The sequence below is a fragment of the Macrotis lagotis genome, chromosome 4 (assembly GCF_037893015.1).
Source record: "Macrotis lagotis isolate mMagLag1 chromosome 4, bilby.v1.9.chrom.fasta, whole genome shotgun sequence".
Lineage (NCBI taxonomy): Eukaryota > Metazoa > Chordata > Mammalia > Peramelemorphia > Peramelidae > Macrotis > Macrotis lagotis.
Genome location: NC_133661.1, coordinates 106,128,370 through 106,146,234, shown reverse-complemented (window position 1 = coordinate 106,146,234; position 17,865 = coordinate 106,128,370).

The window sequence follows — 17,865 nt, the reverse complement described above, 5'->3', positions numbered from 1 at the left end:
ATTGATACATTGGAATATTAGCTGTGGAATACTGGAAGCATGGTTGTGGCAAAGATAGTGTGGGGACTGGAGATGTTTAATATAGAGAGGAGAATACTCAGAGGGAAGATTATACTTTTATCATGATCCTCTTCAAGAATGAAGAACTAATAAGAAGTATTTTAAAAACTGTTATCTGGAAGAATAAGAATTTTTTTGCTCATTCACAGAGGGTACAATGAGGAAGAAGATGAGAACCAAAAAAATAAAAAGATCTTGGCTTCAAAAAATAAATTCCTAAAACTTCAAGCCATCCAAAAATGGAAATGGGCTCCTTCAAAAGGTAGTTGGTTCCACATTTGAGGTCATCAGTTGAAGATCAGATGACTATCTTTAGGTTTAAATGGGTCTAGAATTAGTAGGACCTGAATTCAAATCTAGCCTCAGAAGCTTACTAGTTGTGTGACACTGGACCACTCACTTAACCCACTGGAGAAGGAAATGGCCAACCACTCTAGTATCTTTGCCAAGAAAACCTCATGGACAGTGTTGGTGTGAAATGGTCTGCTGGATCACAAAGAGTCTGACAACTGAATAAAAACAACAAATGTTTCTTCCAGCTCTGAATTCTGTGTTATTTTCAAGTCATCTAACTGGAATGGTGACTATAGTAGTGAATTAAAGAGCCAGAGAGACCCAAGTTCAAGTCTTGTCCTTGAAACTGTGACCCAGGCAAGTCTCCAAACCTTGCTCAACCTGAGTTTTTCATCTCTGAGGTGAAAATAATAGTGTCTACTTCACAGAATTGTTTTAAGGATCAAAGTAGATGATATATGTAAAGTGCTTTGCAAATCTGGAAGCCCTGTTAGTTATCATCATCTTCATCATTTTTATTACTTGTTAAAGTCACACAGATACATACAAATACATAAAAAGTGACTTTTGGAAGAGGGGAAATTCATATTTTGGGAATGATAAAAACAAAACTCTTATGACACCTGTCTAAAATTATGGTGGATAGGCAAATACAAGCTGAAGATATATGCAGAAGACTTCACCACAGTCCATGGTAAACACAGATATTAGTAAGATTAGTAACTTAGATTACGTGTGTGTGTGTGTGTGTGTGTGTGTGTGTGTGTGTGTGTGTGTTTGAATACAAAGTTATGAAATTTTGCTGGCAAGGGAATAGTCAGGACCTGAAAGGTTTCTAGGGTATTGCAATTTTCTGAATCATTGAAGGTTGCCTAGGCAATCAGTTTCTAGATCAGGGTTTGGAAGAGAAGTTGAATCAGCTGTGCTAAAACTAGAGCAAGGGGCTGGTAACTTGGACAGTTCACCAGAAACCTGGTTCTTGGGTATGGTGATGGGCCAAGATTCCATTACTGCCAAGTACAACTGATTCATAATCTGGCCCATGCAGCTGGTTCCTAGCTCAGTCTCCCCTTAAACATTTCTCACGGTCAGAGGAGTGCTAACCCTTAATCTGACCAAAGAATCTTACCACACAGTGCTAATCTATGCAAGCACCAGGGCCTTTCTGATCCACTCCAGTTCAATTTAGTTTCCATTTATTAAATGCCTTCTATATCTAAGACCCCATGTTGGGTACTTGAATCATAGTAAACATTTTCACACTGATTTAAAGGTTGAAAAACACTTTACCCACATTATTACATTCAAATGTCATACCAACCCTGCAAGAAGGTCCCACAGGTACTCATTCCCATTTTACAGGTGAGGAATCTGACTCAGATTGATGAAATGATTTCACACGGTCATACAGCCAGGTCTTCCTGATACCAAGTCAAGGAACTTAACAACTATATTATTCTGATTGGGTTAATATGATCATCTCTCCCTAGTTGAACCAGTCATTTCTTTATATTTCAGTGAAGGGACATGATTTAATCCTCATCTCACATCTTTCAATTCCAGATCCCAAAGTAGCAACTGATAGCCCTGTAGTTGCTGTTGCACCATCCACTATTTTAAAAACTTGTTTATGGATGACACAGTCTTCCTATAAACAGGTGCTATAGCAGGAGAAACTGGTTTCCTTTCTCATTCATTTCTTCTCAGAATCCATTGAACTTGCTCATAAATCAGGATTTGCTTTAGGACTTGGATTTCACAAATAAATTGAGGTCTTCAACATTTCCAAGAGTCTATCAGAGTGCAAAGAGTCATTCTGAGAAACCCTGATGTTTGTCTTCAACCAAGGCAGGTCATCCTCTCTTAATTTCTAGGGATTATTTGGTAATTTGTGGACCCAATAGCTTGCACAAATTTCAAATGCATGACTTCCAATTTGTATTTTGGCTATTAAAGTCTGTTTCTTCATCATTCTTCTCTTGCCTTCTCATCCATCTTCCCTTAAAGTGATTCCAGAGTCACTCTTTCCCCTGTTCCCACTGTTCCCTCTCAGTTTGGTCCCAATTCCAGAGGAGTTAGGTGATCTATGATGCTTAAAGACTGCCAAAGTCTTTCAATGCCTCTCTCTTCCTGCAGAGGGAGAATTGAACTACTGTTTATGCAAAAAAATACATCACACAGCACATGGACATTTTGATGGCCCCCCACACTAAAAGCAATGAGATACCAACTGGGAAATTCCAAGTAGCCATGCTCGTTTATTCATGGACAGACAAATTGGATGGCTTATTGCATTTGGGTTCCAATGCTCTGTTTTATTATAAATGATGAATCCATTTAGAGAGGGAAAACCCTTTATAAGGTAATTTCAATAAGCTCCCATTACCTCTCAGTTTTATGTTTTATGTTTATGTTTGATATCTTTTTGTGTAATGATTTGTTATATAGCATTGCATTATACTTAACTCAATAAAAACAATTTTCTAAAAATCGAGAATAGAAGTGATTTAGTATATATGTGGGTGCAAGTTAAATTCTTCTGTTAAAGCTCAGAGACTACTTGGGGAGGGAGGAAAGAACCCAGGAACACACCACATATTCCATGTTCCTTAGACCAGATTGTTAGAATGCTGAGAGATTTGCTAGTAGAAAAATTAAGTATTCTCTCCTTTCTTTCCTATTTTTTTCTTGCTTTTTCTCCCTCTCTCCTTCCTTCCTTCCTTCCTTCCTTCCTTCCTTCCTTCCTTCCTTCCTTCCTTCCTTCCTTCCTTCTTTCCTTTCCTCCTTCCTTCCCCTTCCTCCCATCCTTGATTGTCTTTTCCTCTGTGCTAAACATCACCTAAATTTCTGTTTTCTCCCAAAGGCCTCCCCACTTTTTTCCAAAAATGGGAAAGACACTAAATTGATTAAGGAAGAAAGAAAGTAACTGCATTAGACTTCTCCAGACACAGTTCAAGGATTGCTTTGAAAATGCACAAAAAGCAACATTCTGAACCATACCATACTGCAAACAGTAGCTTGAATGTGGAGAGCTTTTGCTTCTAACAATTAGATTTCACCTTTCACAACCATAAGTCTAGACTGTCATCCCTGCCTTTGGTACATACTGAATCAGAATTTCATTAAAAAAAAGTTTGGTGCATGGGAATTCCAATACACTAGCAGTGAAGCTATGATTTGATTCAGTGATTCAGGAAAACTATCTGGAATAATACCCCTGCATCCCCTTGGACCAGCAATGTTGCAATTAGACATATGCCCAAGAAGATTAAAGACAGAAATAAAGCAATCATATTTATAGAAGCATTTCTTGCTGTAATTAAAAAATGGAAAGAAAACAAAAGACAATGAAAAAATATTGTTTATGAATGAATGGGAATTTTATTGCTCCAAAATAATTGATGAATATGTCAGATTCAGAGAATTATGGGAAGAATTATAGAAACTGATACAAATTCAATGAATTGAATCTGGAAAACAATTTATGTGATGACCATAATAACAATGTGAGGTGAAGCAACTTTGAAAATTACAGGACTCTTACTGAAGCAATGACCAGTCATGACTTCAAGAGAGTGATACTCCTACCTTTTAGTAGGAAAAATATAGCAAAAAGTAGGTAAAATGGTAGAAATGGAGTCTTTAATGTTTTTAGTCTCTTGGACACTTTTGGTAGTCTGGCAAATCCTATCTCAGAAAAGTGTTTTTATGTGCACAAAATCAAATATATAACAAAGGAAAAAGCATTATTTCAAAATACATACAATTTTCCCTCACTCAAGTTCATGGATTACCCCTATAAACAACAAGCAAAGACTCCAGGCTATGATCACCTTGACTGGATGAACAGAATAAAATATGGCTTCTTAGATATCATCATTGTAGCAAAATTTTTGCTTGTCTATTCATGTTTTTTTTTTTTTATAAAGAAAGGTTTCATCTGAGTTGGGGGGAAGGCATGAAAAAAAAGAATATTAAGAAAACATTTTCATTTGCATATTACAAAGTAAATTGCTGAAGGGAACATAATTCTTGTACTGCAGGAAGCTGAGACTAGTGAATCACTTCAATTAGGAATTCTGAGCTATAGTAGAAGCTAGTTGATCAGCTATCCTCACTCAGTCTAGTACTATTATGATGAATCCCTAAAAGTGGGTTGAGAAGGAATGAAATGATCCAGATGTAGGACACCAAAACTCTTGTTCCAGAATGGAGTCCAGTTCTATTTGGTCCCTGGAACCTTTCCTGGTGAGATAGGGAATTAAATATGAGAGAGAGGGAGAGAGAGAGAGAGAGAGAGAGAGAGAGAGAGAGAGAGAAGGAAAAAGAAGCAGAGGAGGAGGAGGATGAAGAAGAGGAAGAAGAGAAAAACAAGAACAAGGAGAAGAAGATTACTAGATTACATCATGTATCATTTTACACCTTCTTTGGCAATCTCCCCCCACCACACACATGTACATATAATTTAGGGTTCACCATTTTAGTGCTAGATTAAGTAATGATGACTGATCAGGTTTAGCCCTACTGCAGCCAACATTTTCATAGCATTTAAAGTTTGCAAAGCACTTTACATATATTAATTTAATTTATCCTCAAAACAACTGGAGGAGAAACTAAGGCTCAGAGAGATTGCAGTTTTCCAAGATCACACAGCTATTTTTGTGTGAGGTACCCCTGAACCCAGGTGTTTCCCTAACAGATCTACTCTGCCACCTAGCTGCCCCATAATAAAACTACTTCATATTATATACTTCATAAGATCATTGGGATTTAGAGCTGGAGGGGATATTAGAGATCAAAAAAACTTCAGAATCTAAGGATTTGAAAGGATATCAGAAGTCATCTTATCTACCTTTCACATGAGGCTTTACCTAATTACCCCTCATTCATTTAATGCTCTCTCCCCTTACAATTTACTCTGTTTAATTTTAAATACATGTTGTGTTCCCCCAGTTTCCCCTATAAGCGAAGGACCTCTTTTTGACTAACTCTTAGTTCATAGTAGATTCTTGAAATATGTTTGTTGAATTGAATTGAAATGAAATGAATGCTAAGAAGTCATCAGAGATTTCACACAAAATAAAGAATTAAGGAATGAATCAAAAAAATTCCTTGGATATTTACTTGGAGTAGCTCTGTGCTAAGTGTTCGGAAAACAAATAAGAAGATAAGACATGTCTCCTCTCTTGAAGGTCACATTCTAATTGGGAATGTAAAGGGAAACTTTCAGTGGTAAGATAGATGGAAAGATCTCATAATCCTTAGGGTCCAACAGCAAAACAGATGCTAAGGTTTCTTCTTTACTGCTATTTCCACTGATAAAACTGTATCAGTTTCTGTTATTGGACCATTTGACAGTGCCAAGAACTTTGGTGGAAGGACCTTTTTTCTGGGTCTTCAAAAGCTGTAACACCAGCATCTTCCAAGGATGATGGTACTAGGCTAGAGGCATTGCTATTCCCAAATTAGCATCAGGGCATTAGGGTCTGCTTCCATCAAAGTCAGAGGGAAGAAAGTAGTCAAGGGGGTTCAATTTGCCAGGTCCATGCTCTACCCTGGTTCTCCCATAAATGAATATAAATACTTAGTATTGAACCAGGAGTGAGGAAATCTGGGTCCTCATCCAGGCTCTGCCAATTACTCTCTTGGGCAAGTCACTATAACTCCATGAGCTTCACTATGTCTTTCTTATAAAATGAGGGGGAAGAGACTAAATAGTTTCAGAGTCATTGTTCTTTTAGAATGCTATATCTTTATTCTTCCACACAAGGCCTAGATATGATATAAAGTATAGGCAGGATACTGGAGAAAGTATCTAGCCTCTATTCAAAAGATGGGGGCCCAAGTTCTAATGCAGTCACTTCTTGGGTCTATGATATTTGATCAAGAAAATTCCCCTAATTGTCAAATCTGTCAAAAAACAGAGATTGAACTAGAGCATTCCCAAGGTCCCTTCTGGCACCAGCATTCTCTTATTTTTTGCATTGTTAATATAACTGTATCTCCCAAAATATCTGAGTAAGCAAAATTGTACATCAGAAAGGTCCTATTGTTCTTTCCAGAAAGATCATTATCTCTAGAGTTAATAGTATGATATTTAACCCAGTGAAGTATATTTACAGTTGCTATTATGCAAAAATATTGAACAAGTAATAACAGGTTCTTGCCTCAGCTATTTACGATTCTGGTAATATATTATATGCATCACTGGTCTCATCTGATGGCATCTCTGAGTCGCTCTGTTTGGTACAAGAGCTAGAAGAACCGACTACTCAATGTGGATTTGCTGCTAATGAAGAAAAAGAGCCCAGGTCCAAATGACCTTTACTTACCCAGAGTGCATTTTAATTTAGCAAAACAGGATTTTCTGGGGAGTTGGGAGAATGTGGGCTTGACTTTCTCATCTCCATTGTCTTATCCCAGAGCAAGAAAAGGGAAAACAGGTGAACAGGCTGGAGATTGCTCTCAGAGAGTACTTTACCAGGGCCTTGAGTTGGCAATTGAAATTTATACCACCAAACTGCATAGCCCTGCCCCCTCCTCCTGAAGCAGGTCACCCTGATTGTTTGTATTATTAGGTTCCATATACATATTCATCACATTCCTACCCATCCACCTCCTTGTGAAACTGTTTTGCTTTGGCTCTGAGCACAGATTTGCATTCTACATAGGCAGGCAGCCTGGGGCGGTAATCAGATAAATATTATTCCATTTGAAGAAGCTTAAAAAAATTAGGTCTTCTCTTGCCCTTTTGCCTAACTTCTCCCCCCTTAAATGCTTTTGTTTGTATTACACATTAGGAAAGGGAGGAAAGTTTTGTAGCAAGAGTAGCTATTGATCTGCTCCTATTGAGTCCAGAACTATAATTAGGAATTTTTGTACTTGGGACAAGAAAGAGAAAGGACACAAAGCCCCTAGGACACCAAAGGAAGGTGGAGGGAAGAATTCTTCCAATCCAACAAGTATGTATTAGGGGTTTTCTATGTATAAGACTGTGTGAGGGGAGGAGGGCTTGCATCAGGTGTCAGATAAGAAAGGGAGGCATTTGTGAGAGATTTCACAAAGGTAAAATTCACAGGCTTTGAAAGTGGTTTGGCTATAGGGGCTGAGAGAGAATGAGAAGATGAGGATTGCATCTAGGTTATAGTCCCAGGGAACTGGGAAGAAGGTGGTGCCCTTGATAGTAATAGGGAAATTTGGAGGGGGGGAGGTTTAAGTGGAGAGGGGGGGAGATAATAATGATTTAAGTCTGAGACATTTCAAATTTAAGATATTTTATAGGCCATCTAATCTGAGATGTCTACTAGGAAATTAGAGATGTGAGAATTGAAGTCAGTGGAGAGGTTAGACTGAATAAGTAGATTTGAGCATCTTCAGCAGAGAAATGATAATTGAATCCATGGTAACTTGAGCCACTAAGTGAAATGGTACAGATGAAGAAGAATAGAGGGTTCAGAATAGAGTCACTTAGGACAGCCATGTTTAGTGAGCTTGGCCTAGATAAGGATCTATCAATGGAAACTGGGGAGTGGTCAGCTAGGTAGAGCATCAGTAGACAGTAATATCAAAACACCAAGAAAAGAATCAAGGAAAAGATGATGATAGTGTCCAGGAATACAGAAGTCAAGAAGATGAGGATTGTGAAATAGTCTTTAGATTTAGTAATTAAGAGTTCATTAATAACTCGAGAAAGTATTTCAGTTGAAATATGAGGGTGGAAATCAGACTGCAGAAAGTTAAAAGAGTGAAAGAAAAGAAGTAGAGGTACTTATTGTAGACAGTTGTCTATAAGAGGGGTTTTTTAAAAAAATTAATAGTACTTTTTTCAATTACATGTAAAGACAATTTTAAAATTCATTTTTATGATATTTTGAGCTCCAAATTTTTCTCCCTCCCACTTTCCCCTCCCTTTTTCCTAAGAAGTAAGTAATTTAATATAGGTTTTAAATATGCAGTCTTGTAAAACATATTTCCATAATAATCATGTTGGGAAAGAAGAATAAGAAAAAAGTAAAAAAAAACTATGAAAAAAGTGAAAATAGTATGCTTCAATCTGCATTCAGATTTAATAGTTCTTTCTCTGAATAGAGATAGCATTTTCCAACATGACTTCTGGAATTGTCTTAGATCTCTGAATTGCTGAGAAGAGCTAAGTTAATTGATCATCACATAATGCTGTACACAATGTTCTTCTGGTTCTGCTCACTTCACTCAACATCAGTTTGCAAAAGGCTTTCCATATTTTTCGGAAAGCACCTTGTTCATCATTTCTTATAGCTTAATAGTATTCCATTACATTCATACACTTCAGCTCGTTCAACCATCCACTAATTGATGAGCAATCCATCAATTTCCAAGTCTTGCACCACAAAAAGAACTAGTGTAAATATTTTTGTACATATAGAAATTTTCCCCCTTTTATGATCCCTTTGGGATGTAGACCTAGGTAGTGATATTGTTGGATCAAAGGTTATGCAGTTTTATAAATTTGAGGGTATATTCTAAATTGCTCTCTAGAAGGGTTGAATCAGTTAACTATTCCACCCACCAGCAATGCAATTTTCTCTCAATTTTCCCACATCTCCAACATTTTTCCTTTTTCCTTTTCTGTCATATTAGTCAAACTGATAGGTGTAAGGTGGTTCTTCGCAGTGGTTATAAATTGCATTTCTCTAATCAATAGTGACTTATAGTATTTTAATATAACTACAGATAGCTTTGATTTCTTCATCTGAAAGCTGTCTATTCATATTCTTTGACCATTTATCTATTGGGGAATGACTTATTTGCTTATGAATCTCAAGGAGTGTTACCTCAAAAAATCAAATACTAAATGGGATTATAGTTAGTAGGAATTTTTGAATCAACTGAAGGTTTTTTTGAGGAAAAGGGAGACATGAGCAGCAGTAGACAAGGAGAACTCCAAGAGCATATTATCAAGAGAAAAGAGAAGAGGACTCTGGAGAAAGCTTATGAAGGTACCCATGATTAAGAGGAGGGCACTGATGACCCAATAAAAGAAATTGAGGTGAGATCAATCAGGTAGAAGAAGAAACAAAAGACACAATAGCAGGAAAGCTGGAGGAGGAGAGAACATTCAGGAGGAATGCTCTGTTTAACAATTCAACAATGTTGAAAGCTGGAGAGAGGTGAAAAAGACGTGGACTGAGAGCAAATAGGATTTAGCAATTAAGATATCCTTGATAACCTTGGAGAGAAGAGTTTCAGCTAAGTGGCAAGGTGTGAAGCCACAGTGCCATAAAGAATTGAGCTGTGGGAGATGAAGTAGGGCAAGCTGTGTAAACACCTTTTTCTTCAGAGAGCCACTGTGACATGAAGGAGAGATATGACAGTATCTCAACTTAACTATTTGATTAACTAGATGTTGATTAAACTATTTATGATTCATAGAGTGACAGACATTATTTTACTGGGAAAGTGAGGGTAGTAAAGTTAGACATATTTTTTCACTCAACCGTTTCTGGCTTGCCTGTCTACATCCAGGCATGACTTTAGATACCTATATTTTCCCCTAATAATAGGTAAGAGTCAATCTCAGGCAAAGTGTATCAAAGGGCTAGGATCCTTTAAAAAGAAGTTATTACTAATGAGACTTTAGTTACAGACCTTATTAGGCAGGACATTTATATGTGCCTTGATGAACTTGCCTCTATCATAAGTAAGGTGTGTGTGAGGGGGGAGATTTGTGGAAGAAGAGAACATAATTCTACTGGCTATGCATAATTAGTCCCAGTATTCACTGAACCTATTTTCTCTTTCTAATATTTAGTAAATATTTCCATAGAGGGAAATCGTCCCAACTACCTGAGCCAGGAAGTTTTCTCAAATACCAATAGGATGCCCTTCCTACCTGACTAATTGCAATCAAGTAGTGGAGCCAGAAGCTTTAATCTACTGTTTTTCATTTGGGAGTTTCCTCCATTATACCATATTTTATTTGGGTTGTATTGTCCTAGCCCTTCCTCTACTGTCATCATGCTGGAGCTTTTTGAATTGGGGCAGGACAAACTTTCAGTTTCCTAGCTCTCTTGACCTCACCCCTGTGCTCAGGAACTCTGAGCATCCGCAACTTGAGTGAGAGATATCCAGTATCAAAGACAAAATAGTTTAAGGAAAGGAAGAGATGCCTAACTTTGGGTTCCTCAAATACTCAGATCATTTGATCTTTCTTGATTTAGTCCCTGAAATCCAGAATCATGATAAAAAGATACTGAAAACTGCTCCCTAACACAGAAGACATCTTCATTTGGGGGGTGAGAAACACCAAGTTATCAAGAACTTCTGCTGGGGACACTTGCCATAAGCCACAACCCTTCCTCTCCCCCCAAAAGAAGGAACTAGCCACCTGGTAGATCAGATTATTTCTTGAAAACTAGTTAATCATTTAAATCAATTGTTTCTTTACATATGACACAAAATAAATCTGATTCCAAGGGATAGGAGTAGAAATTATATAGCAAACAGATTGATGCTTTGGAGGAAGGAACTGAAAGAGAGCTGAGTCACCCTCCCTAACACCTACCAAAACCTCAAAGTAAAATGGTAGAGCTGGAAGAGACCTTAGGGATGATCTTGCATAACTCCTTGACTTTACAAAGAAGGACATTGAGTCCTCTCAGTAGGAATACATGCCATAGCCACAGTCCCAGAAGTAGGTTCATTCAACTCTACTAAAATTGAGGCTGAGATGTTAGAGAGTAAAAGGTATATATATTTTTTCCTATGTTTTATTAAAAATCTTGACATTGAATATCAATTGAAAAATCTCAATTTGTTTAAAAACAATTTGCAGTTAAATTCATTAATTTAAGTTCATGAAGAATCTAAAGACTACTTCAGTCCCTCCAAGTCTCCATCAGAATTCTTTGTCCATTCATTCTTATTTATTCCCTCTGCCTTTGGTGAATATGGAGTGTATTTTTTCCTTTGCATTATTTCATAAAGGTCTTTGCAGATATCTTTGTTTTCCTGCTATTCCATTTCACCAATGTACTACAATTTGTGTGAGCATTCCCCTATTATTGGATACTTACATTGGATACTTACATTCCCCTATCACTGCATACTTACATGGGATACATTTCCAATTTTTCTTTTGCAAAAGCATGTGATACTGTTAAGAAAATCTTTGAAAAGATAGTTCTTATTGTTTGTTTTTATAACGCTTTTGAGGGGATATTCTCAACCATGAAATTATTGGCTCAAAAGGTAATGATTATTTTTGTAACTTTTAGCTCATGATGTCATTATTCTCCAAAAAGATTCTATGAGCTTAAAATTATGTGGAGTCAAATGGAGACCAAATCTCATATTCTTTGATATTAAGAGCTGGAAGGGAGTTCAGAAAGAGAACCCTATATTTCTCACTTTAAAAAGGAGGAAACAGAGACCCAGTGTTAGTCAGAGAGGATACTAGAACTGAATTCTTCTTACTCTCAGATTGTTGAAATGTTGTCTTCCTTGAAGGACATCTATGAAGGTACAAGCCTTCCTGCAACATCTGTGCCTGGTCTCATGATTTGGGATCATCATTATACAAAAAGAGACTCTATTCTGTCCTTTCAGTATCTCCACCTCAAATCTTTTGGAAAGATTATGCAGTTTGAGAAGGCAAAGTTGTTTTGTTTTTGTTTTGGGTTTTTTTTTTTTGTGAGAGAGAAAAATCCTGGGAATGAGAAAGGCAGAGATATCTCTAGGATGTTTTGACTCCCTTCCTTGTATATCTGAAATGCAACCAATGTGTGGGTTCCTTAATTATGAACAGAAGCAGAATCTAGTGGGAAAGCATTTCCTTCTTTCTTAAGAAAAAAGAATTACCTGCAGGGAATCAGTATCCCTTGACACTCTCCAGAAACATAGTAAAGTAAGTGCTAGACAAAGAAAGACTTTATTTCAAATTCTGATACTTATCAGTTTGTCTAGACTCTGAAAAAAAATCATTTTTAAATCTTTAAACCTCAATTTCCTCATTTGTAAATGGGGATAATAACAGTTCCTACCTTCTGGGACTGTGATGAGAATTAAAAGAGATAATAACTGTAATTATAATAATTGTGTCTAGAACATAATATAGCATTGTGATTATTGATGTTGTTATTGCTTCATCATTTGCCCTCATAGTTTCCCTTCTCTGCAGTCAGATGATGAGTGGTCTCTTCCTTGACTATTGATAGCTCCTGGATGGACTTTCTTCCCTAGACAGCATTTGGGTTCCAATTCCTGAAACTGAGAAGATAGGCTCAGTAGATAGGAGGAGCACTAGAACCAGCTGTTAAGCAAGCCTACTGCTTGAGGAATCCTCTCAGCCTTAATGTTGACCCTAGCATCCGAGGAGATAATCTAACAGTTACCAAATTGGAAATATACTTCCTCCTCTGATTATGCTATCCTGTTACCACCTCCATCTGAATACTGCTTTATCTTCCAATCTCTGGTCAACCATTACCACTAGTCTCTACTCTTACCTTCTTCATTAGAGGAATATCTATTTTGAGTGAGCTATTTGGCTCTTCTACCCTGGAGCAAATTTTGATCAGGGTCAATTGCTTGCCCTCCCTAGTTATACTTTTACCAGAAACTTTCAGTATTGCAACCCCTGATGTTGCTGTCTTTCCCCTCTCAATCAGTCTTCCATATGGCTACCAAAATGTTCTCCCTCATATTGAACAGGTCTGATAACATCATTCCACCATTCAAAAATCTTCAGTGGTTGTCTAACTAGATGAGATGAATTATAGTTGGTCAGCGTTCAAACATTTATTAAACTCATATCATGTCTCTGACATTGCTAAGATCTGGGGACCCAAACAAGGGTCCAAATTGTCTCTGACCTAAAGGATCTTATTTGCTAAAGTGGCAGACAAAACTATAAATAGGTTAATACCAGAGCCATACAGAGTTGATGGAGCTCTTACCTTAGAAGAAAAGGCCCTCGCAATAAGGGGGATGGGGAAAGTCTATTGTATAAAGAATCATTTGAATCAAATCTTGGAGGAAGTCATGGATTTCAAGAAACAGGTAAGGTAGAGTTTCCAGGAATGGGGAAGAGTAAGAAGCAAATGCTTGGTGATGGGAGATGTAATATTATATTTGTAGCACTGTAAACTAGTATATCTGGAAAGAATACATAGAGAGGAGTAAAGTGTAATAAGACTAGAAAGATAGGAGGAAGTCTTGAGTGCCAAAGAATTTTAATAATAGAGAATTCTTTAACTGTTTATAATTCTTTAGCAATCTGTTTCCAAAATTCTTTTTTACTCTACTTTTAGATATATCCTGCCTTCTTCTATTTCTATAAATTCACATATGCCTCCATCTCATCTTCACCTGTCAAAAGTGGTCTTTTCCTCCAAGAATCAGCTTAGATGCTATCTCCCTCCATCAAGTATTCCATGATCTCTTGAGCTATCAAGGTTGGGATTTTTTTCCTTTACTTAAGAGCATTTTGTCCAAACCTTCCTTTTATATATTATCACATTCTATTTTGGGGTTAACTTTTATATCTTTTATATCTCCAAGAAGACTGTAAGTTTCTTGATGTCCTGAGGAATCCAGCTTCCTTTCTTGAAAGATCATGTCACATTTTGTCTTAGTATCCATAAAATACTGCCTTGAACAATCAGCCTTTATGGAAGTGAATTCTGCATCTTCCAACTCTTGCCTCTTGAGTCTGGCTTCCAGGCTCCTACAGATTTTTCTGACTTTACCTTGGATTGTTCTTTATTTCCCCTGCTTATGCCTGAATCAAGACTCTCTTTCTCTCTCTCTGTCAATCTCTCTCTCTCTCTCTCTCTCTTTCTCCCTCCCTCTCTCTGTCTGCATCTTAAGAGGTAAGAAAATCAAGTCAATAAGTATTTTTTAAGTACTTACTATATTAAAGGTCCAAACTAAGTATTGGAGATATAAGGAAAGGTAAAAAAAATCCTTCTCCTCAAGGAGCACACAGCATTATGGAGGAAAAATATGAAATGACTTTATACGAACAAGATGTATACAGGATAAAATGGAAGAAATCAATAGAGAAAAGCTACTAAGATCCAGGTAGACTGGAAAAGGCTTCTTGTGGAAGAAGCCAGGAGATGGAAAGAAAAGGTTAATTTTTTTGTGTTGTGAACCCTTTGGCAATCTTGACCTACTGACTCTTTCCTCAGAAGAATATATTAAAATGTATAAAATAAAATAGAATTGCAAAGGAAATATTTTATATTGAAATACAACTAGCCCAATGTTGAAACACACATGCATATACACACAAACACATACAAACACAAACACACACACACACACACACACACACACACACACACACACACAAACGTACCCTAAATACAAGTTCACGGATCCCACATTAAGTCCCAACCTTCCTTTCATACCACCCTAATAATGACAGTCTTAAGAATACTGATAAAATTTTGATATATAAGAAATAAAATGGAAGTATATATAGAATGTTTTACATACATATATATATTTACATATTTTAATACACATTTATGCCTAATAGTAGCCAGTTCTAGGGCAGAAGGGAAAGAAAAGGAAAAAAAAGAAATTTACATTATTATATATTTAAAAGGAATAGCAAATGATACCCAATAGATTTAATGTTTCATATGCAATCATCTTTTTTTATTGAACTATGATATGGAAATGCTTGTTTCATTCCATAAATTAAAAATAAAAAAGAACCCATATCATATAAAATATAGAATTTTCAAGTTACAGAACCTAGGAATCAAAATCTAAGAGCTACAATGTAGTCATAACATCTGACACAAGCCTGCTGGCCTCAGTAGGAATAAGTAGTCAATTTTTATTGAATCCTCATTTAGTTCTGTCTTTGCTCTACTTCAGTGACTAGCTACCATCTAGGCTCAGAATAAATTCCCACATTCTCTATTTGCCAACATATAAAGACAATTATAATATCCTTTGTACTTCATGTTCAGTATCCCATCTAACTTCTTTTCTGACTAATATCTGAAGATAGACCTCATCAGCCTTCCATATTATCCAGGCTCTACACACTCTCATGAAATATATTGGCATACACAAACTCTTCTTTCTTCAGATTTTATTTTATTTTACTTGCTTTATTTGGATTTTTCCAACTACATGCAAAGACAGCTTTCAACATTCATTCTTCTGGAAGATTTTGAATTCTCTATTTTTCTCCCTCCCTGCCTTCCCTGTCCCCTCCCCTTGACAATAATATGATATAGGTTCTACATATATAGCTCTGTTAAACATTTCCATATTAGTCTACATACTCTTTTTATGCCCCTTTCCTCTATGAAAATGTTCTCTCAACATCCCCTGTTCAATTTATAAGCCCAACAGATAAAAGGTGGCTCGTTTCATAACCCAGCCCTTTGACACAAAGAGCTAGATCTATTCATTCCAACCTTTTATTTTTAACAATATACATACTCAAACCAAATGACTCACCATTTTCTGAGCCCCAGAGGACTGAAAGAGTGGATGAAAACCTCAGCCTATGTTTTTCCTTTACCTATAGTTTTTATAGCTTTATAGTTCTACAATCTTTAAATTAATGGCATATTCCTTCTGCAACATGTCCACCAGGAAATAGGAATTTTTCCCTATTCTATTCATTTTCTCTTGAATATATATATATTGTTTTGTGAACATTGACTCTTTTCTCATAGATCAATCAAAGCCTGGAAGACTTATTGCCGGTCATTTGTCATATTGAAAGCATAAGATTGTGAGTGAAATCTAGCAACTTCTCTTGGTTTTTGGTTTGGTTTGGTTTCATGATTCCAGATCATATATGACTGCAGATTTTATTTGCCTGGGAGACCAAAGGGTCTTTTAGGCTTGGGAAAATCTTATATAGTTTTCAAAACTTGGTTGAACCTTCTTCCTCACTCTCTGAATGAAATTAATCAATGAGAGCTTAAGCAGACATTACAAGAACCTTTTAACTCTTAAGATAACTGCCCCAGACATAATGGGTTCAAAGCTATGAATGTTTGAAGGTTACTATTTCCCTAGATAGTTATGTGTTCCTAAAAAAAAACAAACAAAAAATTTTGGATCCTAGAGAAAAAGACTTTCCTTGTAAATTTCTCTCATAGAATCATTCATTTCTATTTTGTTTATTCTGATTTTTTAAGGATTTCATCTTTTGAGTAAGGTTTATCACTTTCCCTTCTAAGTTACTCATTCTCTTTTCAATTCTTTCCTCAAAATCTTTCATTTTGCTTGTTTGTTTTTATCTCTTGCTTCATTTCTTCCAGGTATTCATGAGCTCTGGTGCGAAATTCTTTTTTTTTCCCCTTTGAGACACTGCTTACAAATTTATTAATGAATTAATAACTATCCTTTTTAGGAATCATTTAAATTTGTCATATTATTTATACTGTTATGAATTTTCTTTGCTTTACTCACTCTCCATCTTTGGTTCCTAAATTGGAGTTTTTTGTTGGGTTATTCCCCATAACTAGACCATATCCATTCCCCCACCTTTGCTTTGAATGGTCCCTTATTTCCTTCAAGTTGCAGCTAAGGCATTACTTTCTACATGAATTCTTTTCTGACCCCTTCCCAGCTGTTATTGCTTCCCCATCCTAACTCATAGATTTATTCTCTTTATATTTATTCTGTAAATGCATATATATATATATATATATATTTGTTCCTGACTTTTAGATATAAGCTCCTTTTGAGTAGGTATTGTTTCATTCTATGCATATGCATACCCAATTGTTACTCAGTAAATGTTCAAGGATTAATTAAATTGAATTGGCCCAAGACTTAGATTTCAAGTGAACCTTTGCGATGTCTGGGGCTGGTTTGACCATAGGACCCAGATTGGCTGAACTCGTGTCTGTTCTGGAATTATTTCTATTTACTCAAATTGCTCACTCCACAGTGGCCCCTCCATTCATGTAGGAAATATATATTGAAGTTACTGCATAGAAGTGAATAAACTGAGATGCCAAGATAAAGAAGCACAAAAAATAACAATATTCAAAACCCTGTTTTAAAAAATTCAGAAAAGAACAAAAAAGGAATAGAAAGGAAACAAGAGGAAAACTAGGGATTCACCTGCCTGTTCTTGTCTTCCTGGCCCTGGCCCCAAGGGACAACTCTGCCGCTTTGGAAACCCAAGCAGTACCTCCACAGTAATCCAGTGTGTGTCTCAGGATCAACCTGCAAAGCTTAGTCTGGTAAAATATTGTTGCTGAAATGAGAACTGGCAGTCTCATTCATTTTAAATAAGTCTAAAACACAGAATAGCATTCTTTCTCAGGGTTTCAGATTGCATTTAATAATTCTTATGCTAAATCCCAAATCAAAAGGAAAACCCATGCAAGATTAAAATCTCATGTATTTTCCCCCTTATAATGAAAAGAGAGAAAAAGTTTTAGTTTTGCTTTTTTCACATTCTGCTATCCCATCCATGTCAGGTCTGTTCCATTCTACAACACTCTTTCTGAGACCGTAGTGGACTAGGGCTACTCACAG